Genomic DNA, 26161 nt, shown 5'->3' on the forward strand with positions numbered 1-26161 from the left:
ACACAATTTAAACCAATCAATGTTGTGTAATTAACAAGGATAATCTGGTGTTTTTTAGTCGATGAGTAGTGCAGATATCACTGTAAAATCAATCGTCAGTCAGGGGAATATTTACTTCCGGGTGTACAATTCTCCGCTATCCAATGAGAATGGACGCTCACATTGCCTTTAAGGGCAGTCGACACAAATGAATGCCGTGCTTCCATGAGCGTCCATAGAAGCACATGGACATCCCGGAAAGCTGAAAATGGACGCTAAGGCCCCCCCCCTTGCGTTGAAAATGGACGCTAAGGCCCCCCCCCTTGCGTTGGAAAAAGCCGGCAGGGGACTTGACATAACGTCAACATAGGCCGACCTGGGAGTGAGGATGTGTTGGTCATTGCAGGTGGTGCGTCATAGTCTGGAAAATGTCTCAATCCTGAAATTGATCATGGATCGAGAAAGGCTAGCTGTTTCCCTGTTTCCAGTCTCTTTGCTAAGCTAAGCAAAGTAGCCGTTAGCTTAGATATCCAAGAAATCAGTAGCAATGTTCTAAGGCTATTACGCATGAGATGAATTTACAAACTAATCCAGGAATTTTTGCACATGGCTTCTTATTTTACAGAAGAAAAAGAGTCAAATTATTGAAAACAATTGCTGAAATTCCAAGAGGCCCCTTTGTTGTCTCTTTTTTCATGGATTATTTAAGAATCCCGTCTCAGTTTTCTCGTTGACAGAAGAGTCCCGTCCTCCGTGTGCTCCCCATCATGTCAACCTTTCCGGTCCATTGTCTCCAGCAGCCCACCCTCTGCCCTCAGCTACTGTCTCTGTCATTTTGGAGGGCCTCTCGACGCGGAGTTGGATTCCACCTTTCACGGCCGAAGGGAGGATTTCCTTTTCAAAAATGTCTGGCTGGTAAATATGTCACCAAGCTGGAAATTGATCGCATGAAAAACAGGTGGGATGTTTTCAAACTCGCCACAGGAGTGTGTGGGATCTGTTTCTCCCCTCACACAGACTTGGAGGTAAAGAGTGGCGATCCCCTGCCAGCAGATGTATTGTCTGTCAGGAGCAACACCCTGCAGCAGTTCATCTGAGATCTGCTGCTAAATCTTCCCTAATTAGATTCACCAAAGAGTCTCTGTGTGTGTTATTTCTATGCACCTCAAAAAGAGTTGAATTTCAGTGAAGCCCCCCACGGTGATAGCGAAAATGAAACCACTCTGACCTTTCAACTGATAAATCCATTATGACAGAGAGGTGTGTGTGTGAGGGCAGTATTGACTCAGCTCGCTGTCAACACATTTCAGAGGAAAGAACCTGTTACTTATTCTTATAATTAAGTCACAGACAATCTCCATCGTTTCCAAAACAGAAATGAAGCAACACACAACAATGACTTCCAACGAACTTCCTTAGATATTTTTTCTTGTTTCCTTTGTGACTAATTTTCTACTTTCATTGTTCAAAATACACACACATTTTTTCCATACAGTCTCAATAGAAATGAAACAAAAAACATGCCTTAATGAAAGCCTTGAATCTGAAGGGAGAAAAATAGAGACAACAAAAAGGAAACTAAAGGAAAATAACTGAAATAAAATATACAGTGATACCAAAAATACAAAATATCAAATTGTCTATTGAATGAATCAAAATGAAAGTATGTAAATGTTGTAATAAAAATTGATTTAAAGCTGATTTCAAGATGTTATAAATGAAGCTTGAGTATGTCTGAAAACAATGTCATCATACATTCACATTCACAAAAACACCAGACTTCACCATGGGCATGCATATGCAATTTAATGATATAATGAAACAAATATCTTATAAATAAGAATAACAACTGTGACGTTTGAATCTGTGTGCGTGTGTGTGTGTGTGTGTGCGTGTGTTTGTTGGGGGGTTCCTCAGGTTCTTTGGTCCCGCCCTCCTGTCAGTCATGTGCTGAGTGAGTGACACTGCCTGTTATCAACCCCTGCTCGATCACTCCGCTTAAAAACACGAAATAAAATCCTAATTGAATTGGCAATTCACTTGAAAACAATTACTGTTATTTCACACAAGAGGGTCCTCCCAAATCCCACCCACCCATAACACATATTAACTCCCACCCTGCACGCTCAGTCCTCACGTGGACGCGCATTGCAAGTGCACGCCCGGTACGACGACAGGCAGGCGATTGTAGCAGAAAAAGCAGAGAGGAGCTGTGGGAGGAGGAGGACGCCTCATACAAACACAGAAGCTCTCAGGACTACGACACACACACACACACACACACACGCGCGCACACACAAACGGGATCATATCTACTGCGGGTTTTTGGAGATTTGTGCAGACGCGGTGCGGACTGTTATTACGCACGACAACGTTTCCCTGCGGTAAAATCCATCGGAGTTTTGGACAGGAGGCTTGCCTGCTCTTCCTCGTCAGAAAAAGAGGGTTTATAGCGGGGAGGTTTACGGAGCAGCAGACTGAATGCACAGTGGAGGAGGTAAGCACAATTTCTCCTTTTTTAAATCCTCACTATTTACATTTCGCTGTCAGAGAACGTAGCAAACAGAGCTCGGAATGTCAAATCTCCTTTCTGCGGGTTTCTCGCTGCCTGTCAATTTACCATCAGCTGCTCCCCCATTCAAATGCGTTATGACACCACGTATGGTTATGAAATACATGGACCGACATGGTCAATAAACCCTCCAGCAGCAGCAGCAGCAGCAGCAACACCCAGGGCTCCAGGCTCCCCCTCCTCCTCTCCTCCCTCACCCCTCCATCGCCGCCGCCTCGCATAAATGTCACGCTGTTTTCTTACATAATGCGTAAATGTGCTGTTACAGATGTTGTATGCTGGACTGGACGCCACACCTGGGCTTCAGCGTGCGCGTGCGTGTGTGCGTGTGTGTGCGTGTGCGTGTGTGTGTGTGTGTGTGTGTGTGTGTGTGTGTGTGTGTGTGTGTGGAGTCTGACAGTGCAGCAACAGTAATCAACTTGACGCACTGGTGGAAATGGATGATGATACATAATGTAGAGCTGGGTTACTGTCGCAGAGAAATGCTGCAGTTCTCTCTGTGTCTGTGTCTCTGGGCCAAACGGTGCTGACGGACGGTCGGTTGTGACATTGCTCGTCCTGTGTGAGGCGTTCAGGGTGCTGCTGCCTGATGGGGCAGGGGACAAACCAATATATTGTCATACAGCAGAAAATGTGCCATGATCCTGTAGGTTAGAGCTGAATTGAGTATTGAGTGCACTTTACAACTGAAGACATTTTTAGGTCAAAATGTCAAGAATTCACTGATTTCAGCTCCTCAAATGTGAATATGATGGTTTTGTGAGTCGTGTATGAAATCAAAGCATGTTTTGGACTTTAGGATGTCAACAAAGTTAATATGCAGATGTTTCCTTGGGCATTCCTTATGTTTTCTGCTGGTTAATTTAACAAACAATGATAGACAACAACTAATCCGACAGGTTCAGTTTGAATTATACGAAGTGAAACATGCAGTGAAACATGCAGTGAATATGCAGTGAAACCTTTACATGTAGGTCATTGTGTTGCACTGTGCTTTACATAATGTGTTTCAATGCAGTAAATGTAACAGCCGGAGATAGTTAATGTCACGGTGAAAGGCAGCGGAAAAGATCACGGGAGTTTAGGAGTTCAGGAGAATTTGCATATTTTTCACAGACTTGGTAAAACAGCAGCAAACAATGTTGGATTGTTTCTTAAAGGTTTCAGTTGGAGCTGACATTAGGTTGTGTTCAGTCAGTTGACATGTTAAGACAAGCACGGCCTCAGCCAGACCAGCAGCCCCCTGAGGTCTCTGTCCACCAGCCCAAAGCTTCAAGAGGTGACCCTCCCTCCTCCCCCCCCTGTTCCTCCTCCTCCTAGTGCAGATGTTGAGCAACAGCACCGAGGAGCCGTTGCTGCACGTGACGATGCCTATGAAATGCCACAGGGAGGGAGCTAAGGTCATTACAGTTGAATTATTTAGAAACGCGAGGACAGACGAGTTCTCCCACCTCCTGCAGGTGATGTGCAGTCTGACTTCCCCGCTGCTCATTAGGGCAGGAGCATTCCCTCATTGCGATGTCAACTTTGATGACATAAACATTTCATTCAGGTAATTACGTAAGTGGCAAAGCTCTCGAGAGCCGGACTGAAAACATTGCTCTGACGGCTCCAGCTGCAGTGAAGGCTCCAAAAGCATGAAGACGTCACGGCAGGAGAAGAGCATCCAGTGGCTGTTTCTAGCCAGTGACGGTGGATACAAACATCACAACAGCAGCCACATGCGAGGCTAATGCTGTTTGAATAGAAATATCTTTCATTTTAATAATTCATATGGAGCTGTTGAAGACCAATACATCTTTTGTTTGAGTTTACTTTATCTCTCGTTGTTGTTGTTGCGGCTCCTTCAACGTCATGGGCTGTCCATTATAACAACTACATTCTTACTTTTTTATCCGGAAGAAAACCTGTGCCTGTATGTCTCCCCGAGTGGAGCTTCTTAAAGTCATTCATTTGGAGTGGAAATGGTTTGTGAATATAAATCAAATTAAATCAAGTTTTATTTATATAGCACATTTATAAACGATTTTTGGTCGAGCCAAAGTGCTGTACATATAATAAAAATAGCCTACAGTAGAGACACTTTACAGCAAATACAACAACACAGATTGTTCAGAATATCAGTATGAGGAAAACGACACCCTCTATCCTTAGACCCTCTGTCCTTAGACCCTCTGTCCTTGGACCCTCTGTCCTTAGACCCTCTGTCCTTGGACCCTCTGTCCTTAGACCCTCTGTCCTTGGACCCTCTGTCCTTGGACCCTCTGTCCTTAGACCCTCTGTCCTTGGACCCTCTGTCCTTAGACCCTCTGTCCTTGGACCCTCTGTCCTTAGACCCTCTGTCCTTGTAAATGCATTTCATATTTAGGAAGCGGTCACTGATTCAAAAGCAGAGTTTAAATCCTTTACTGTCAGAAATGTGATGAGATGACTGTGCTGTAATGTGGTGTTCGGTTAGCTAGGATGGCCAAATGTCCCCCTCTTTTTAGCGAGAAACAGTTTTAAGCTACTTTCTCTTTGGAAAGTCACATTAAAGGTGGGGTAGGTAAGTTTCAGAAACCGGCTCGAGATACACTTTTTGTTATATTCCATGGAATGCTCTTAAGATCCCGATAGCAATGAATATCTGAAGTGCTTTGACAAAAAATCCATAAAAAAAATTCATCTGTAGAAGCCGTAATACTGTAAAAAGTACATCCATGGCCTACCTGCCTGTCAGCCTTCCATCGGGGCACAAACTTATCTCGTGCCCTCATTGGTCATGTGCGCGTTCGTGTGTGTTGGAGGAGGGGCTCTGTGAGGAAGTGGCAGATTTTCTCCGGTTGTGTATTTTCAAATTCTAGCGATCTCGAGCCGGTTTCTCAAACTTACCTACCCCACCTTTAAGCAAATTCAGGCTAAAATCCCATATCTACGATTACAGAAGCTTGTCGTGGGTCTGCATTGGGAGGGGCACATAAACAAAATGTATGATTTTGAACTGATTCACACATGATGTAAACACACCCTTGAAACCCAGTTGAAATAGCCAACCCCATCTCCTAGAAATAACACATACAAAGTAGTCAATTGTTTTCCCAAAAGTGTCGTCGTGATGAATCTAATTACTGGTTATGTTATATTTGAAGGGAACAAAGCACTATATTTTGCAGCACCCCAACGTTATAGGTCGGTGGGCATAGTCTCTTTTTATTTTTTCAATAAAACACTGTCCTATATGATCTCATAGGTAACCTTTATTCATACTCGGTGACATCCAATCACTTTTCTCACAGATGTATCATAATCTACCGGCTCTGAGGATGAAGTCTGCATCAGATCATGGGGATAATCTCATCAGCAGATTTAGGGAGGGGCTCCAACATCAATCCACTGTAAAGGTCTACAAAATGATTTCACTCAGCCAACCCGCTGACCCGCTCTTCTCTCCAGTCTGACCTCCCGAAGTGATGGCTTTAAGAAAGATGGATCTGTTGTTTTGTTGCGACAGTCGGATCACGCTCCAACCTGCTGCCGCAGCGCTCGGAGCTTCGTGTAAGACAATACCAGGATGAGGTCAATGTCTCACATACCGTGTCAGTGCGGCTATATGCATTCGCTAACCAGGTGTATTTATAGACACTTCCACAATGGTGCTGGAGGTGGTGGTGTGGGTGTTGGTCATCTCAAATAGATCTGCCTTTGTTCAGACACACTTTAATTGATACTACGGTAAAGTAGTCGGGTTTCCATTGTTGTTACTGGGCCTGCAGAGAAGATGTCCAATATGTATATCAAGGTAGTGTTTTCGAATGAATCAAATCTGGGACTTGAAACCATGTCGGAACTGCAGATAATATTGAAGCAGACACTTATATTATTTAAAAATCTGTTTGTTGATAGGAGTATTATCATTTATTTTCGGTTGTACTTATTCTCTCTCTTTGCTTCTGATGCAGTGTGATTTCCCAGAATGCTTTTCAACCCCTCAGCACGATGTAGTTGCATAAAGCTGTGGATTTATGTGTTGTTTTGTCGAGTGAGAGAAGAAAAGTCTCCGCTCACATTTAAAAAAACAAAACTGATCATGTGGCTGCAATGCATTCTGGATGTTTGAGGCCACAATCAGTGGAGTAATAATCAGCATGTCTTCCACTTATTAGTTTGTATTTGTCACGTCTGTCCTACATCTGTACGAATTGCCACGTTTACAATCATCATGAAAACAGCCACAATGGTCTACTTTGGTTTGATCCTACAGACACGTCCTTCTGCAGCACATAGAGAACTACAGTAGATGTGTAGGTGCAGTGGGTTGATCGTTGGTGTTCGGATCAGGGGGGCACAGGGCTGCACGATTTTGGGAAAAAATGTAATTGCGATTTTTCTGACAAATATTGCGATTGCGATTCGAATTGCGATATTTATTTTTAAGCGACCCAATGGAAGTTTATTGTAAAATGCGGCCATAACTCCGGCTAGGAAGGTCGTATCAACGTGCTCCAGTCTCTAGCACCCCGCAGCCCGAGCTACGAGTGAAAGAACTAAACTTACATGAAACTTCCGTTGGGTTGCTTTAAAGTCAAGCTTCAGTTAAAGATTCACCCTTTTAGATGGAGAACATGTGATGGAGCATCACTAACCTGACTCAGATGGTTTGTTTCACCAAACTATCTAGGAAAGCTCCATTGGAAGCCATTTGGAAAGGGCAGGCACTTTCAAATATACTTGGCAGGTGATTGGATCAATCTGTCTATCACCTTCTATCATGGGCCGCTTCTGATTGATTAACAATGGCTGGTACATGTGGAGCACAGCACTTCTGATTGATGTGGATGAATGACACACAAGAAGAAAAAAGAAAAAGGTAAAAAAAAAAAGTTTTACAAAATCGCAGGCTTTGCGATTTGATAATCGCATCATCTCGAATCGCGATTTCGATTTAAAATCGATTAATCGTTCAGCCCTAGTCACAGGTTCAAACCCTACTGCAGTCAGCATGTAGTTGTGTCCCTGAGACACTTCACCCCAAATTGCTCGTGTGGGGATTGCCCACAGTATTGAGTATGTACGTCGCTTTGGATAAAAGCGTCTAACATGTGACATGTAATGAAATGTGTATTAATCCGCTGCTGAAAATAGTCCCCAACAAATGCACTGTTTACTCCAGTTTGAGTTACTTTTCTAAAAACCTCAGTGCCCAGGTAGTTTAACATTACAGTTAGTATTATTTTAAGTATCTATTCCTGACCTGTTACTGTAACAAAACTATAGGAGGAACCAGTGGGCTAAAGACATGGTAAAACACATGTATTGTTGGTTTTGGTCTTTTTACGGGATGTGTTGACAATTACAAAAGACATGCCATCACTTCTGAATGATCTTTTTAGTAGTTTGAAATGAGAAGTTGTTTAATATTTTCCAAGTTAGATGAATTCAGTCTATGAATTTGAATCATTTCCCCCATAGATGCTTAACACAACATTAGCCTCTGTATGCTTTTTCCCGTTATGGGTGTTGCTTACGTACTTTGGCCGTATCTGGTCACTCTTTTTTCCCCCACACTGTAGGTGCATCTCACTTCGGTTAAATGGATTCCTTGCGTCCCTCACTTGCGTCGTTTCTCTGCGACTAGTCCCTCCCACCAAGGAAGCATGGAGAGACGCAAGGAAACCACGAGAAGCAAGGAAATGAATTTTAAGAGCAATGGGACGTCCTTTCCTCCGGAGCGTCACGTGAAGCGACGTCCGTTTGTGATGACGCCGCACAGCTGATCGTCTGACAGCAGCCAGATCAGTGCATGCGCTGCTTCGTCCAATCAGTGAGCGATACACAGTAAGGGGGCGGGGCGAGTGTCTGAGGATTTCCGTTATCACTCCTCGAGCCTCGATCCTCGGTCCTCCGGCACAAATAAGGCCACTGGGACGCTACTCAAGATGGCGCAGACTAATCAACTTCCGGTGATACCGAGCCCGAGGAGCGAGGAAATGAAAAATACCCGAAGTGAGACTCACCCTGTGTGTCCTTTATTGCTGCGAACAAACACCCTGTAGCATTCACACACGCATACACACGCAGCTGCATTGGATACAATCAGGATGCTGCATAGTTCCCGAATATCGACTCGGTCAGTGATGGTGTGGCCGCTGACACACTTCTTCTGTTCATGCCGAGGGCGCACAGGGACCTCTGTTGACCTCTGTTGACCTCTGTGACATGAAGATGGAAAAGGGATTTGTCACAGCGTTGATGCTCCGAGTCTTTAAGTGTTTAGGTGACACCCATCGAAGTGACCGCAGTGTGAGAGAGACAACCTCACACACACACGTTTGATACTCTTTTCACACCTTCCCCTATAGTCGAGGTTTATTCATGAACACTTTCTTCCTGCTAGGTTTCTTGAGAGATGGAAACTCAAAGACTCTAACAGGAAAGACAGCCAGCAAGAAACCCTACCTCTCTCTTGTTTGGCTGTCCAACAATATTAGAATCTCTTTAACTTTGTCCACAGTCTCCCTCAGAGGAGTTGCTGCAGTCTCCTAAGTGTCACTGGCACAGATTGTTAGCATGCTAGCAGAAGTCTTTCGGTTTGATTCTTCGTAGGACGCTGCTGTTTGTTATTCTCTCAGCTGTTCAAAGCCGGGCCCTCTGTGAATTTCTGCATCTATTATCGCTTCTCGCGTCTCTTTGTATTATTCATTTAACCTCCTTCTATGGTTGTTGCTGCTTTAGGCATAAACACAGTGTTACAGGATTTGAGATATTTGGATTTAGAGAGTTGGAGATCAGCAGCAGCAGCTGGCGTGGGCATGGCTCAGCCCCCTGGCACTGCCCTCCGTCCTGCTCTGCTGATCTCAGATCCAGATACGAGAGATGATTAAGAGAAGGAGTGTAGGTGTTAATACATGTTGATGGAATCCTTTTTAATCTACCTACCTACCTTTTTAATCTACTAGCTTCTGTATATTGTGCTTCTGTCAGATTCTAAAGAGGACATATGATGCTACTTTTCAGGTTTCAAATAGTGTATCTACTGTGACATTTCTCCATGCTTTAATGTTTCTCATACTGCTGCAGCACCTCTGTTCTAGCGCTGCTCGATTATGGCAAAAATCATAATCTCGATTATTTGGGTCAATAATTGTAATTGCGATTAGTCATTGACTTTGAAAACATCCATTTATTGGAGAAAAAAAATGTGAACAGTATGTTTTGAACAGTTGATTACCCTGAAGTTTAAGTTTAACTCAACTGAAAAAAAGGAAAAGAAAGTAATAATAAAAAAATAATCGTTTTATTTCGATTACGTTGTTTTCGTAAGCGTTGCACGCCATAATCGTAATCGCGATTAAAATACGATTAATTGAGCAGCCCCACTCTGTTCACCCTCTGTCTGAAACCAGAGCCCAGTCTACTCTGATTGGTTATCTGCAGCTCTGTTGTGATGGGTCCACTGCCTAGAGATGTCCCGCCCCTCAACTACAATGTGTACTACTCTTATACAGTATAACAAAATACAAAGGAAAAAGCCCAAAAAGCATAAAAGGGTCCCAGGGAACTTTAGGCAGCACTGCATAGCTTTTAATTTGCAATTATTTATTTGTACTTAAACGTGTTGGCATTTTAAATTGTAGGTTCCTTAGTGGTTTGTGCAATTGGCCGGTAGAGTTGGGTGCAGTACTTTGTGTGCTTGTGTACCAGTTAGTTTTGGTTTTATTGCCTTTTATGTCAATCCTGTGTGTGACTTTTATATTGTGTCAGATTTGGAACATTTGATAATCATGTACTGCTTCTCATGGCAGCTTTAGTGCAACTGAAACCAGTTGTAAACATTTCCATATCATCACATTTTGCGTTCATAGTTTCTCATTTTAACTTCCAGTATTTATAAAGAGACATTAGCGTATATGGAAAATGAGTGCAATGCTGAATCAGGAACTGAGAGTCTGTGAACCCTGTTGTCAGCATTCAACTTTGTTTCGATCAAAAATAACCTTGTGTGAACCTTAATGATCATCTGACCTGAATGCTGTTGCCATGGTTCCAGACCTCGACCATCAACATGGTGACATAACCACAGGATGATTGAGCCAAAAGAACAAAATAAGAATCAAGTTATATCATGTGAATTCCTCTTACTTCCATTATCTCACTCTCCTTGTCGACTTCTGGGTGGCTCAGCGCTCAGAGGGCCCGTCCACATGGTCCACATGGTCCACATGATCCACATGATCCACATGACCCCAGTCCAATCATTTAAGCCAGGAGTCCTCTGCCCCGCTGCAGAGTCTTTGATCGTTCCCTGGATCCCTGGAAGCCTCGAGGTCACTGCGTTACAGCTGACCCCGTGCTCAGAGCTCTGCAGACAGGCAACGGGAATTTCCCTAAAGCGATCAATTTAAAATCTCATTAATCATTTTGTTTACCAACTCCTCGGGATGCCGGTTTTGATTCTGAGTTTAGCCGGGAGCCAAGCCATGGACGCCGGTTTGAGGATCAGAGGAAAAGACTTCCGCAATTACCCGTATTGAATTTAGTCTTAATTTACAATATGTCATGTTCTTGTACATATCCCATATTCTATTGACATGTATAAAAACGTTTTGCACTCTTTATTTTTTGTATTTTATTATATATGTTTCATTGTTGCAGTATTTGTTATGTATTCATTTATTTAACAGGGACAGTGCACACTAATTAACATTTCTGTAAATGTGCCAGAGTTAGCCAAGAGGCTATTTTTCATCTGTAGTCCTAGTAGCTCAGGTCAGAAGAATTTCATTACAATTTCTACACTGTAGCTTTGTGCATATGAAAATAAAACCTTTGAATCTTGAATCCTATTTAATCCAAAAGGAGACGCAGTAAAGCTCCAATCTGTTTCACATATGTATGGAAATCAAGATGGAAAACGCTAGCACCTTGAACCTTATGGCGTGTGCCTGAGCTCTGCTGCTGGTGCTGATGTTGCATTGTTTGTCTCAGCTGCTGCCAGCAGATTGACAGATCGAGCTCAGCCAGCCACTCTCCTCTAAAGCCAGCCAGCTTGTGAAAAAAGACGGCAAATCAGTAGTATGAAAATCTCTCGCCCCTGCAATTAGCACCGTTTCATTTTGGGCTTCGGAGGCAACAATAATGTCACATCTCACATGTGTCTGTGGTTCAGCTTTTAAACATTTCTGACAGCGTGCCTGCAGACTCTGCGTTATACCGCGCTCATGTCACTCCCCCTGAAAGCCAAATGGTTGTCTTTAATAAGTGCCTGTTTCATATTTGTGCCGTCTGTGCAGCGTCTGGTTTCAGTCGCTGTGGATTGGCTGCAGGTTGAAGCCAAATGACGTCCTGCTGGAGAGCACAGACACACGAGAGGAATTTGAATATATGCACGAAACAACAGGCAGGCAGGACGAGCGTGTGACCTGCTGTCTGCCCCTGCTTTGTGTTGCAATGTGACTTTGGCAGTGTGTGAGACAAGGAGGGAGGGAGAGAGAGAAGTGGCCAGAACAAAGAGACCAGAGGACTGGGGTGTGGCTCCTGGATTGATTAAGTTGCACCAAACCAAGGTCTGATACCTTAACACGTCTATTTATCTGAAGCTGTAACTGTGCATAAACCCTTAAAGATTTGGGTTCTGACTAAAAGTGTCCCCCACATTGTCATAATAAATGTTCTTTGATCAGATATTTCTTGTTTAAAGTCTTATTTTAGCACATTTCCTACAGATGATTTCCTACAGCAAAAACATGAACTCCTTCCAGCCTTCTTATTTATTCAAGAGGGATTAATACAAATACATCACACATTGCTGAAGAAGCGCCAGAGTTAGAGGCTATTCTCCATGTGTAGCCTCTGGACAGATGTTTCAGAGTAAAAAGGAATCATAATATAACTTGTACAAGTTGTGAGAATTTTCTGTTCTTTTCAGTTTTATATGGTAGTAAACAGAGAGTCTCTTTGGTTTGTTGTTTGAAATGAGACATTCAAACGCGTCACCTCGGGCTTCACAGGACATCTTTCACATTCTTTCACATTTTATAGACATGATTAACTGAGAAAGTATTCCCAAAAACACAATCCTTAGTTGCAGCTCTCATTTCAGTCCTTGTATGGCACTCACATAAACTCAAACATGATTATTTGCCTCACAGTGAGGCTCAAAAACGCATGACTTTGGTATTCAAATCTCACTGTAGTTGTAATTGACACCTTTTATAAATACATTCTCATAAAACAGACGCTTTTTTATATTCAGCTTTCAGTGCGTCTACCTCTTCCTTTTGTTCATGTTTTCTTGCAGATCTCTCCTCTTTCCACTTCTCCCTCCTCCTGTTTCTGTTTTCCTGGCACTAAAAGCTTAGTCATTCGGCCAAGGTTGTCTGAAAGCGGCTCCGTCCTGCAAGTCTGTCCTACTTCGCTGCTCGACTCTAAACTAGGACGCCACGATACGGATATAGCAGGTAGGGGCGGAAGGTTCTCTGGCTCAAAGTCACGTGACGTGTAGATCAGACACTGCGGGTACAGGATCTGACTTTCATCCGTCTTATTATTCATGTTTTTCTCACAGTCCTGTAAAGATGACAATATTATTTGTGGTTTAGAGATTCTGTTCGATAGCAGGACACTTCACTTGGTTATACCTCTCAGAATAAGATTTGGCTAAGTTGAAAATAACCCACTTTTATCTCACCTCAGTTAAATGTGCAGGTTACATTTAACATGTGGTTTTTATGAGGTCAGAATCTTTCTTTATTGCTGAGGATAAAACACAACATATAGACCCTCGGTAGCCATGTTTGATGACTTTACGTTTTTCTGGCTCCTATTCCTGATTAGTTATAATTAGGTGTTAAAGGTGGGGTAGGTAAGTTTGAGAAACCGGCTCGAGAAACGCTTGTTGTTATATTCCATGGAATGCTCTTAACATCCCGATAGCATTGAATATCTGAAGTGCTTTGACAAAAAATACATACAAATATTTCATCCTTGGAAGCCGTAGTACTGTAAAAAGCACGACCAATCATCTGAGCCGGCCTGGCTAAAGTAACTGGATGGCCTACCTGCCTGTCAGCCTTCCATCTCGTGCACAGACTTATCTCATGCCCTCATTGGTCATGTGCGCGTTCGTGTGTGTTGGAGGAGGGGCTCTGTAAGGAAGTGGCAGATTTTCAAATTCTAGCGCACTCGAGCTGGTTTCTCCAAAATTACCTACCCCACCTTTAATATATTCCAGAATTTGCTGCTTTTTTCTATTTCCTATTTTGGTTTTGGGGACGGTTATTTGGACAAAAAGAAATCTGGAGAGTCAGCTTTGAGTGATTTTGATTGGAAATGAAATTATCTTAAAGGTGCTTTTCCGGTTAGTACCCGTCCCCTTGTGTGTTATTCAGGTTTTTATGCATGTAAACGGTCTGCAGAGTCAAAACCCTCAAAGTACACCCTGTAGCGAGTAAAACTCTAAAACAGAAAATACCTCCCCAAAATGCCTCGTTGGAGACAGGTCACTGTCCATTTGATTCTTCCGGGGACATCATGATGTCATGTCGTCCCCGGAACTAAATGGACCAATCCGTGGAGCCGTTACGTTACGTCCGCGGAGCCGTTACGTTAAGCCCCCGCTGATTGGTCCAAATTGACCAATCCACGGACTTCCTCACACACACAGTGCAGGCAGCTCTGCTGATCTCTCCTCCCTGGCTGCAGGCTGATAACAGACAGTTGGGATGGCAGCGAAATTCTCTCTGCAGACCCGTTCTCACAGCGTTTATCAACGTTTTTCTTACTCAATATCAAGCCACACTTATTGTTTTTACTTCGGCTGTGACTTTGTGTGTGCTCAGGGTGAGTTTGGCTGTGTTTCATTGTGTATCGCTAAACAAGGAAATCACACCTCCACGGAGCTTAGCGCGATTCACAACGTCCCGGCTGGTCCCGACCAATCGGAGCACACTGGGCTCGCAGGGAGGGGGGGGGCAAGAGCTGCAACGAGCCGTTTAGTGGAGAGAGTGAATACACATACTTTACAGAGATGCTGTATGCGAAACCAATGTGAGTTTGGAAAATTGCACAGTATAAATCTATTCTAGTAGATCTCAACAATGGAATTATGATCAGTGGAAATGGCCATGACATGGGACCTTTAATTATAGTCTTCACATTTGACATTGTAAGAGGTTATTCCTTTCCATAGACACACAAAAACAAAGTATCATGACACCTTTTTTCAGGCTCTTCCTTTATGTTTGCGTCGTCTTTATCTGTAAATAAAACAATTCAGAGCTGAAAAGATGATTTAAGTCAATCAACAACATGGTTTTAAACAGAATATTTTAACGTGTTGTTTAAAAAATGTTTAGACCAAATTAAAACTAAATATTATAATCAGTTGTATCCCAAAGCAGCTTAGCAACAGTCGTTCTTCCGGCTCTATGAGGCTCCTCATTAGCAGATTTCTGTCTTGTTTGTGTCCATAAACACTCGGCATAATAATAAAGACATGGCTGCTTTGTTTCCATCGTCCGGTTCCTTTTTATCATCATGATACGTATGTAAATGACACCTTCATTTAATTAACTCAATTAATCGTATTTTAATCACACGATTTTGGCTTGCAGCGATTATGAGAACAACATAATCGAAATAAAACCATTATTTATTTTAAAATGATTTTTTATTGGTTTTTCAGTTGAATTATACTTAAAGTTCAGGGTAATCAACTGTTAAAAACATACTGTTAAATCTTTTTTCAATAAATGGGTGTTTTCAAAGTAAATGGATAATCGTTTTTTAATAATCGTGATATCAATTATTGACCCAAATAATCGAGATTATGATTTTTGCCGTAATTGAGCAGCCCTACTTCACACACCTTCCCTGCAGGGATTCAAAGCGTCGCCCATCTTCCTTTATTTTTCTTCTTCTACAGATCATTCATCCATTCATTGATTCTTTCGGGTCTGTCCTGGGAACACACCTCTTAAAGCCTCCTGACAGGCAGCGGTTGCTAGGAGCCACTCTCTCTCTTCCTCTCATCCTCTCATATCATCAGCTAGTTGGAAACCATAAGGGTAACTGGTGCTTCTTCAGAGCTGTTTATCTAACAATTATGACCTCAGAAGCAGCTTCAGGTAAGAAGGATTGTCGTGGCTTCCTTCCTTGTCTTTTCCATCAAGCCACTAGACGCCTTAAACAGACAGTTCTAACTCGTTTCTTTCCTTTAAATTACTCACAGTTTGAAGTGTTGCTTGGCCTCCGATGGTTTAGATGTTGTTGCAATGTGTTTGCTCAAAAATAAAATAACAAACTTTTGCACATGCAACAAAGAAAATAGGCCTTTACAATATTCAAAAGAAATAGGCAAAACTCAAATAAAATAACAAACACCTTAGGTATTCTTTCTTTCTTGATAATGCTTATAACTTCGCACTCTCCAAGAACTTGGAGTTTCAGGCTCTGCACTTTCCCTCCTCACCTCATACCTCAAAGACCGTACCTACAGGGTAACTTGGAGAGGGTCCGAGTCCGACCCTTGTCAATTAACTACAGGGGTCCCTCAGGGCTCTGTTCTTGGTCCCCTCCTCTTCTCCTTGTACACAAACTCGCTCGGATCAGTCATTAGCCCGCATGGTTTTTCATACCACTGCTACGCTGACGACACCCAATTAATTCCGTCCTTTCCCCGCTCAGAGACCCAGGTCGTCGCACGCATCTCTGCTTGTCTAGCTGACATCTCTCAGTGGATGTCTGCTCATCACCTCAAGCTCAACCTTGACAAAACTGAACTGCTTTTCCTTCCGGGAAAAGATTGTCCCACTCTTGACCTGACAATCAACATCGGCACCTCTGTTGTTTCCCCGACTCAGACTGCAAGGAATCTGGGAGTGATCCTAGATAACAACCTGTCCTTCACTGCAAACATCGCTGCTACAACCCGCTGCTGCAGATACACGCTTTACAACATCAGGAGGATGCGTCCCCAGCTGACCCAGAAAGCCACGCAGGTTCTGGTCCAGGCTCTCGTCACCTCACGCCTAGACTACTGCAACTCCCTCCTGGCTGGTCTACCTGCATGTGCCATCCGACCTGCAGCTCATCCAGAATGCAGCGGCTCGCCTGGTCTTCAACCTTCCTAAATTCTCCCACACCACTCCGCTCCTCCGCTCCCTTCACTGGCTTCTGGTAACTGCTAGAATCCACTTCAAGACAATGGTGCTTGCGTACCATGCTGCGAATGGATCTGGCCCTTCCTACATCCAGGACATGGTTAAACCGTACACCCCAGCACGTGCACTCCGCTCTGCATCAGCCAAAGGGCTCGCTGCACCCTCGCTGCGAGGGGGACCCAAGTTCCCATCAGCAGAAACACGTGGGTTTGCTATCCTGGCTCCAAAATGGTGGAATGAGCTCCCCATTGACATCAGGACAGCAGATAGCTTACACACCTTCCGGCGCAGACTGAAAACTCATCTCTTTCGACTCCACTTCGAGCGATAGAATTATTAACAAAGCACTTATATACTAATAAAGGGCTGGCTTATCTAAAGCCAGTTGAGTAGCACTTGAAATGTTTTTGCTCTATGAAGCCTGATGTACTTATATGATTCTGTTTTCTTCAAGGTTGTATTTTGTTGGTCGAACGTACTTATTGTAAGTCGCTTTGGATAAAAGCGTCAGCTAAATGCAATGTAATGTAATGTAATGTAACTTCGTAACTTAAAGAATACTTGTACGATTTGTATGTATGTGTACGGTTAAAAACTGTTCCTCGACGGCGTCTCTCAACAGGTTGCCCATCACTGTGGCTTTAGCACAGGCGCCGTGGGAAATGTAGTCCTTTTATAGTGCGTTGACTACAGACGTCACAATTAAGTGGCCTTTCTTATCAAATCAAAGTATTGGCTCTAACAAGGATTCTCCATCATTTCATGTTATACTACATTTAGTCAAATCTAATACTTTGAGATCTTTAGGTGTGTTGCTTTACCGTGTCTCCTAATATTCTGGGAGAAAAGTGACATTTTCAATTTGCTGTTTTTATTGATTTCTGAATGATGTCTGGCTTTTTCAACAAATGGAAGGTTAATCTTACTGTAATATTAATAGATGCTATATTACATGAGAACATCTTTAGGTCGGTAGCTTCTGTAGATACTTATTTTTCCCATAATTCAAAGCAAAAGAGCTGAACAGATTAGTTAGTTATGTATTGTAAAAAGGACTACATGTACTTGTTTCAGTTTCTTAAATGTGAACATTTTCGGATTCTCTTGGTCGTCTGTTAGTACATTTGATATACAATTGGTTTTAAGACTGTTGGTTGAACATCACAAAACATCTGCTTATGTTAAATAATTAGCAGATTAATCGATAAAGACTATCACTGTTAGTTAAACAGATTGGTCGTTGTATGTATCTGGATATAAGAAAACAAAACATTTGAAATGCAAGATATGTAAACAAACACACACTGATGGAACAATAACACTTGATAACAACGAGCAGTGCAGGATGTGCAGGAGAGACGATGAATGAGGCGCTGCAGACCTTAATGTTCATAACGTCCGCCAGGGACTCTTACGGCAGTTAATGAAAAGCTCTCCGTCTCCTGTGAGCAGCAGCACGACGTCTCCTCTGGAACAATGATGAAAGCTGCTCATGTAAAACGAGCCGTGCACGCGAGCACTCTCATTGGTCGGTGACAAACGAGGCAGGCGATTGGCTGGTCGTTTCAGAGGAGCTGTAATGTGGTTGGCTGTTGTCACGGTGCTGAACATTCTCAGCAGAAACTGTTTGTATGGGTATATTTGTGAGTGTGTGTGTGTGTGTGTGTGTGTGTGTGTGTGTGTGTGTGTGTGTGTGTGTGTGTGAGAGAGAGTGTGTTTTAATAGTTTCAGTTCAAGGTGAGCATAGCAGGTTTTAATTTAGTAGGGCGAGGTGTGAAAGCATGGCCCGCTGCGGCTGGGGGGCTGTGAATGAAGAGTCTTTGAGTCATGAAATGCTCCACACACACACACACACACACACACACACACACACACACACACACACACACACACACACACACACACACACACACACACACACACACACACACACACCACACACACACACACACCACACACACACACACACACACACACACACACACACACACACACACACACACACACACACACACACACACACACACACACACACACACACACACACACACACACACATCCTCTCTCACCTGAAAACAGAGGATTTACGCGTTTCCTTTGTCTGTTGATCCACAATTTATTATCGAACTCATCATTTGGCACAATTTGAACGATGGTTATTTCTGTAACCCTGTCCTTTAGTTCACTGAGCTACCTCATCGATTACTGCCGCTTTAGACCTGGTGTGTGTGTGTGTGTGTGTGTGTGTGTGTGTGTGTCTGTGTGTGTGTGTGTGTGTGTGTGGCCTAGCATTACTATACTTGTGGGGACCTAAATCTGTTTACACAGTCACGTGTGGGGACTCGCCTCCCTTATGGGGACAAAATGGAGGTCTCCATAAGGGGGGATCATTAATTTTAGGGTGAAGACTTGGTTAGGTTTAGGATTAAGGGTAAGGGTAAGGGTAAGGGTAAGGGTTAGGCATGTGTTGGTTATGGTTAAGGTTAGGATAAGTCTCCAGGAAATGCATGTAAGTCAATGTAATGTCCCCTGAAGTGATGTATACATGGTGTGTGTGTGTGTGTGTGTGTGTGCTTAATTTGAACGCAATCTCATCAGTGCATATATTGGCTTGTGAAAATGAGATGGCATCTTGGCCTTTTAAGCTGATTTGCCTCCGCCTGCGATGATGCCCCCACACTTGACAATAATTGGAAATAGATTTGTGTCAACGCAACGTCATAAACAAAAACGAAAGAGAAATTGTGAAACCCTCAAGTGTGTGTGTGTGTGTGTGTGTGTGTGTGTGTGTGTGTGTGTGTTGCCAGTTCTATACTATACCAGACTTCCTGTTTGCAGATGAGGTTTCCCACCTTTGGTCTTCTGAGAAAACACGAGGTCTTACGAGCAAAACAGAAACGTATCAGGCTTCAAAGATGAATGTTCCTCTTCGAGCTCAAACATTAGGGTGACCTTTTGTATTTAACGTCTTATGATCTTTCTTTTTTAGCGAGAAATTACCATTTATTTACATGGAAATCTGTTGGACCCTTACTTCAGTTCCCGTATGTATTACCCCCGTGTATAAGATCCGGTGGATTCAGTGATGATTACAGAAGGAAATTTAAATCTCCCACCTTCAATCCAACTCTGCCTGACTGCCGCTTGATTAGGTGGTCGAGGGAGGCAGGGCAGCTGCTAGAGAGAACACACACCACACACACACACACACACACACACACACACACACACACACACACACACACACACACACACACACACACACACACACACACACACACACACACACACACACACACACACACACACACACACACACACACACACACACACACACACACACACACACACTGGCCTCTAAGTGGATTTGGTGGCTGGAAGGGGGAGGGGAGACGTCGTCTGCACTACATGTCTCGATTGCCTTGTGGACCATGTGTGTGTGTGTGTGTGTGATTAGATGTGCCTTTTGTTTTCAAGATCTGTGTGTGTGTGTTGCCAGTTCTGCGCAATGTGTTGGACACGTTTCGGTGTGTGTGTGTCTGTGTAAGATAACATTTTAATGATCCAAGTGGGTCGTTCCACCGACAAATTAATAAGATACAGAAAGGAAATGGAGCATACAAACATAGTCACAGTTAATGATAACGAACGGGGGTAAGGGACGAGCTTATTTGGTAAACATAAAACTGTTTTGCTTTCAATATAATAATCCTGACGTTGAATCAAACCTTCATGAAGGTCATAATGTTCCGTTTTTGTCTGAGAGGCGTTTCTTTTGTTTAGCCTGCCCCCATTGATATGTTGTAAACAAACAATAGAAAAACACCTTTCAATATAACGCAGCTGGATTCTATTCAACAGCAACTCAAACACAAAGCGCCTGGGTTCCTTCGACAACAAAGCGATGCAGTTTCTCCATCGACTTTTGGAAAATAGCTGGAAATAAGGTCTGTGGTTGGTCCAACACATTGCGCAGTCGACCCTACTTTTATCATTTTCGAATCATAAATCTAACCGACTGAACAAAGCGTGATCTGTCTCTTACATGTGTGTCAACCACAGACCTTATTTCCAGCTATTTTCCAACATCCTATGGAGAAATCGCTTTTTTGTCGAAGGAACCCATGCGCAGCTTACGTCCGGGTTTAGCACGCATCACATTGAACTGGCGCTTTAGAAGATGTACATAAGGGGAGGATCCTTATATCCTTTCTATACGATTTAAATGCTCTGATTATGGAGGCTACAGATACTGTGATAAACTCACTTTATGCTTATTGCATTTTTGCTTTTCTAACTCAGGAAAATTCAACATATTGCATGAAATCTGTTTCATAATGCGTCTCTTTTGATCTTGCAAAAACACAGCCTTAAAGATGCCCATCAAAGCATTGATGCTGCGTCATCAAAACAAAGGAGGTATTTACGAATTGCACACGCTGGGATATGCTCCAAACTGAACAGAATATGGACACAAAGAAAGATGGTCGTAAAGGAAATGTAGTTTTGATGAAAACAGTTGAAACAATAATTCTCCTTTTCTAAGATGGGCTACTATGAATCTGGGCCGGATGTGTTTGTCTGCTGCTTGCACAGGTCTGTTGTTGATTTGAAGTTTCATCACATTGTCATCACTAGCTGTTGCTGCAGCACATTGTGACACACTCTGTGGCTGCTGTTTTTAACTGTGTGTGTGTGTGTGTGTGTATGTGTGTGTGTGTGTGTGTGTGTGTCGATGGTGGCCTTAGTTTGTGGTTTTCTTTAAAGGAAGCAGAGAGCTCCGGTTCCCTTTGTCACTCAACTCTCCTTTAGTACGGTAAGGAAATCCTCCCAGGTAGTCACAACAGAATACGGGAAAATATCCAAGTTGATATCGTTATTCGTCACTTTTTTGCTTTTCTGCCGAGTATTAATGTGGCTTTGGACGGAGATGGGAGATGTGTGTTGCAGAAAATACACATTCTAATCAGGTGTTCTTGCCTTTGATCACCTTTGCTAGCAGACTTCCTCTTTCTTCATGCAGCTTGTTCCACGTGATCAACGTGTGTCCGTTCACTGCGAGGATCCTCACGGTGGAGCGGACTTCCTCTCCATTACATGCATACTTTATTTATTGATGAGGATGTTATCATCTTCTCTTTTAGCGCCACGCATTCACACACATGTCCTTTGTATTATTCATCAGCGCGTGGTCATGTGTGTGTGCACATTCACAGGATAGAGCTGTGTGTATACATGGATGTGAATGGCTGAGAAGATATGGTTATAACTGCCAGGGCATGATGATTATAGTGTGTGTGTGTGTGTGTGTGTGTGTGTGTGTGTGTGTGTGTGTGTGTGTGTGTGTGTGTGTGTGTGTGTGTGTGGTCTAGCATTACTATACTTGTGGGACCTAAATCTGTTTACACAGTCACGTGTGGGGACTCGCCTCCCTTATGGGGACAAATTGGAGGTCCCCATGGGGGGATCATTGCTTTTAGGGTGAAGACTTGGTTAGGATTAGGCATGTGTTGGTTATGGTTAAGGTTAGGATAAGTCTCCAGTAAATGCATGTAAGTCAATGTAATGTCCCCTGAAGTGATGTATACATGGTATGTGTGTGTGTGTGTGTGTGTGTGTGTGTGTGTGTGTGTGTCTACCTTCGGCCCCACCCTGTTTTTTCTGAAACGTGCCCCGAGGCTCGTCCTCGTGGGAGATGTGTTTGGCCTATCGGCTGCATTCTTGGGACTAAATGGAGTGTACCTAATCCACGTCATTGATATCCACACACACACACACACACACACACACACACACACACACACACACACACACACACACACACACACACACACACACACACACACACACACCACACACACACACACACACACACACACACACACACACACACACCACACACACACACACACACAACACACACACACACACTCGTGGAGAGCTTGTGTCTTCCCTCAGGCTCTCGGAGCAGGAAGCAGACTGGTCGCTCTTTAAAATGTCATGCTGGCTGTGATGCGTCTAAATGTTCAAATCAAAAATAGCTGTTAGCCGTTCAGCTTTGTTACTGCAGTAAAAGAGTGTTTTAGCATCACTGACGTCATCCAGAAATATTTGGCAAGCACAGCTGAATAATTTGACACCACTCTCTCTTTTTATTTGTCTCTTTCTCTTCTCTTTGGCCATTTTTATAGCTGACAGAAAGCAGACGTTTGGTTTTAGGGCGACATGCGGCTTTTAAAAAACATCCTGCGAGTTGTTTGGAGCGAGCAGCTGTGAGCTTGTCACACACCGTCTCTGTTTTCCTGAGATATAATCCCACATGAGACAGTTTCTCTCATTGATGATCATATCGAACCTGCGCAGGATCGGACCGCGAGGGCAGAGAGGGGCGACTGAGCCAGGGCTGTTGCCATGGTGACGAAAGGATTATCATTGGGCCGAGCATCCTGTTTCAGGAGAAGCAGAGCGAGATGTTTTTTAAAGGTTTCTGTAGCTCAATCGATTATCATTTCCCCTCCGTTGAGCTGCTTCAATGGCTGCAGTATTGCCGATATGATACTTTAGTGTTTATACCCAAACCAAATGTATTGCTGGATTTAAATTAAACCTTTTTTTCAATCATAAAAACAAACTAAGATACTGAAATGTTCAAGCAACAGTCAAATATGTTATGAAATATGCGTATTCACTTTTTTAACAAAGATTAAGAGGAGAATATTGAAACCAGTCTTGTGTCTGTTCAGTAAAATGAAGCAGCAGCCAGGTCAACTAGCCTAGCTTAGGTTAGCTTAGCATTAAGACCAAAAACACAGCGATCTTTGCTCTTTCTAAAGGTTATACAATCGGCCTATCAGCACCTCTCAATCCAACTCATTAACGCAGTGTAGTTTATATTTTAATCCGTACAAAACTGAAGTAAAGTGCACAGTTTTTAACTAGATTTAGGGGACTGGTTATTGCTTGACTTAGCACATTAACTTTCTTTGAACCCACCTATGGTCATGAAGGATGGGTCATGACCGAAAGAACGAGATCGCGGATACAAGCGGCCGAGATGGGTTTTCTCCGCAGGGTGGCTGGCGTCTCCCTTAGGGATAAGGTGAGAAGTTCGGTCATCAGGGAGGGACTCGGAGTTGAACCGCTCCTCCTTCGTGTCGAAAGGAGCCAGTTGAGGTGGTTCGGGAACCTAGTTAGGATGCCACCTGGGCGCCTCCCTCGGGAGGTGTTCCAGGCACGTCCAGCTGGGAAGAGACCAAGGGGTAGACCTAGGACCAGGCGGAGGGATTATATCTCTTCGCTGGCCTGGGAGCGCCTTGGGATCCCCCAGTCAGAGCTGGTTGATGTCGCCAGGGAAAAGAAAGTTTGGGGCTCTCTGCTGGAACTGCTACCCCCGAGACCCGACCACGGATAAGCGGGAGAAGATGGATGGATGGATGAACCCACCATGAAAACTCCACTTTTGTTTCTACATATTTGACAGTCAGATATGAGAGATTTTGATCTGAGAAATCAAGGAAGAAAATAGGCAAATATTTCCAAAGATGTTGAATGTTCCTTTTGGAGAAAAAAAAGCCAACGTTATCAAACGTGGAACATGTCAGGAGAAGATGGCAAATGTATAATTAAAATCATGAATTCAAAATCTGTATTCAAAAAGATAGTTAGAGCAGAGTATATGAAAAATCATTGGATGCAAGCTTATGTAACTTATCCTGCACTAATAAACATCTTCAGGAGATTGTCTTATATACATCTTTTGGAGCGACTCCAACGAGACATATTTGAGGTTGGAGTAACTGTAACCAGCCGGCTGATCTTGTTGAGGTAAGACCTTGATTTACGACCCTATTTAGAGTCATCTCAGCCAAAGAGGCTTTTGTGTCCCCATCTTCGCCTCCAGGCTCAGAACCAAACACCGTCTCTTATAGCACCGTTTCATCAATGTTTCAATGATAGGACACAGTGGAGCGTTCAGTGCCAGAGGTCTTCACTTAATACCGTAATCACTTGACCGCGGAGAGAAGATGGGGATCAGCGGCTCTGCATTCTGTAGACCTGAAACTGAAGTTGTTCAGGACGTAATACGATTATTGAATTAACTGGAAGTAACGGAGATCATTCAGAGTTCCCCTGTTTCTCTCTTCTGTGTTTCCTCTCAGAAGAGTCCTTCACTTGTACACAAGCTTAGACATTTTGGGAATACCATCGGCCCTCATTTAGAGAACAGTAGTCAGTTCTTGCTTCTTTTTTTTAACTGCGTGGTATCTTGTTCAAACGTGATAATAAATTACCAGTGCTGCAGATGCATATACTGAAACTTTCTATTTAGGAAAATGTGGCACTGGAACATTTAGTCAAGCAAAAAGCCAAAGCACATACTATAATAATAATAATAATCCTTATATTTATTATAGCGCTTTATCAATGACTCTCAAAGCGCTTTACAAATACACATATTGTACATATTAATCAGCAACACGTCTGAATGTGAATATTTATTGCTTTTCTAACGGACAAAGAAGGTTGGCCATGTTAACTTCGGCTCTTGGAACGTCTTACTGGTACTATAAAATAAAAAAAGTGTGGCGCAGTGGATAGAACCTTGGTGTTGGGATCAGGGGGTCACAGGTTCAAACCCCACTGCAGTCAGCATGTCGTTGGGGCAAGACACTTCACCCCATCCTGTGGGGATTGCCCACAGTGTTGAGTATGGAAGTCACTTTGGATAAAAGCGTCTAACAAGTAACATGTAATGTTAAATAACATTTTTAGACAAAACGGCTCAGTTTTTGCCATAATGTACATTTAATTTGCAGCTTTCAGCAGGGTTGCGTTGGAGAGTGAGGCCCTCAATTTGGTGATGTTTGGTGGTGGATACGGAAAGTGACGTTGAGCTAAACTGTAAAAAAAACTGGGTCCTTTTAATAAATGTTTGCACGACGGAGTGATATAACATCTGACTGCTTGTACTGTCCCTTCCCGCAATATATTTAAAAACAGATCCACTGACTTACTAGTGGTGCCAAATATGTCCATAGATTTAGTTATGTGAACAGTTGTTAATGATGCATAGTACCAATAAGGAAAGCTCCTAACATTTCCTGTAGCGGCTTCACGATAAAGGCCTCCTGCTGTTCCCAAATGGAAAGCAGCAGCAACCACAAATGTTCACTTGGAAACACAAATCTTCATTCCTGTGAAAAGGCATAACAAGACAAAGTGGTGGTAAGCTTTGGAAATGAGTTTCTTGTTATGCTGAGGCTTTCTCAGACAATTAAGTGATCTTGTGCTTTTTTAATATGCTAAAAAGTTCCATTCCTGTTCATTGCAAAGCCTTTTTGTTGTTTACATCTCAAGTAAAGCCTCGGTTGATGTTCCCGCAGCAGGTCTGCGTGCTGTAATGAAGGGTTGAACCAGTCTTTCAGCCTCAGAGCCGTCATTACCTGCCGTTGCTCCACAGCTTCAGATCTGC

General features: G+C 43.2%; 1 protein-coding gene across 1 annotated transcript in view; it reads left to right on the forward strand.

The window, feature by feature from the left end:
* The first annotated feature begins 2178 nt into the window (after nucleotides 1–2178).
* LOC117447554 (unconventional myosin-IXAa-like) overlaps nucleotides 2179–26161 on the forward strand; it is a 171935-nt gene continuing 147952 nt past the window's right edge. Inside the window, 1 exon segment of the mRNA XM_034084284.2 lies at nucleotides 2179–2476. The gene's annotated coding sequence lies outside the window, so the exon portion shown is untranslated.

This window comes from Pseudochaenichthys georgianus, chromosome 6 (assembly GCF_902827115.2).
Source record: "Pseudochaenichthys georgianus chromosome 6, fPseGeo1.2, whole genome shotgun sequence".
Lineage (NCBI taxonomy): Eukaryota > Metazoa > Chordata > Actinopteri > Perciformes > Channichthyidae > Pseudochaenichthys > Pseudochaenichthys georgianus.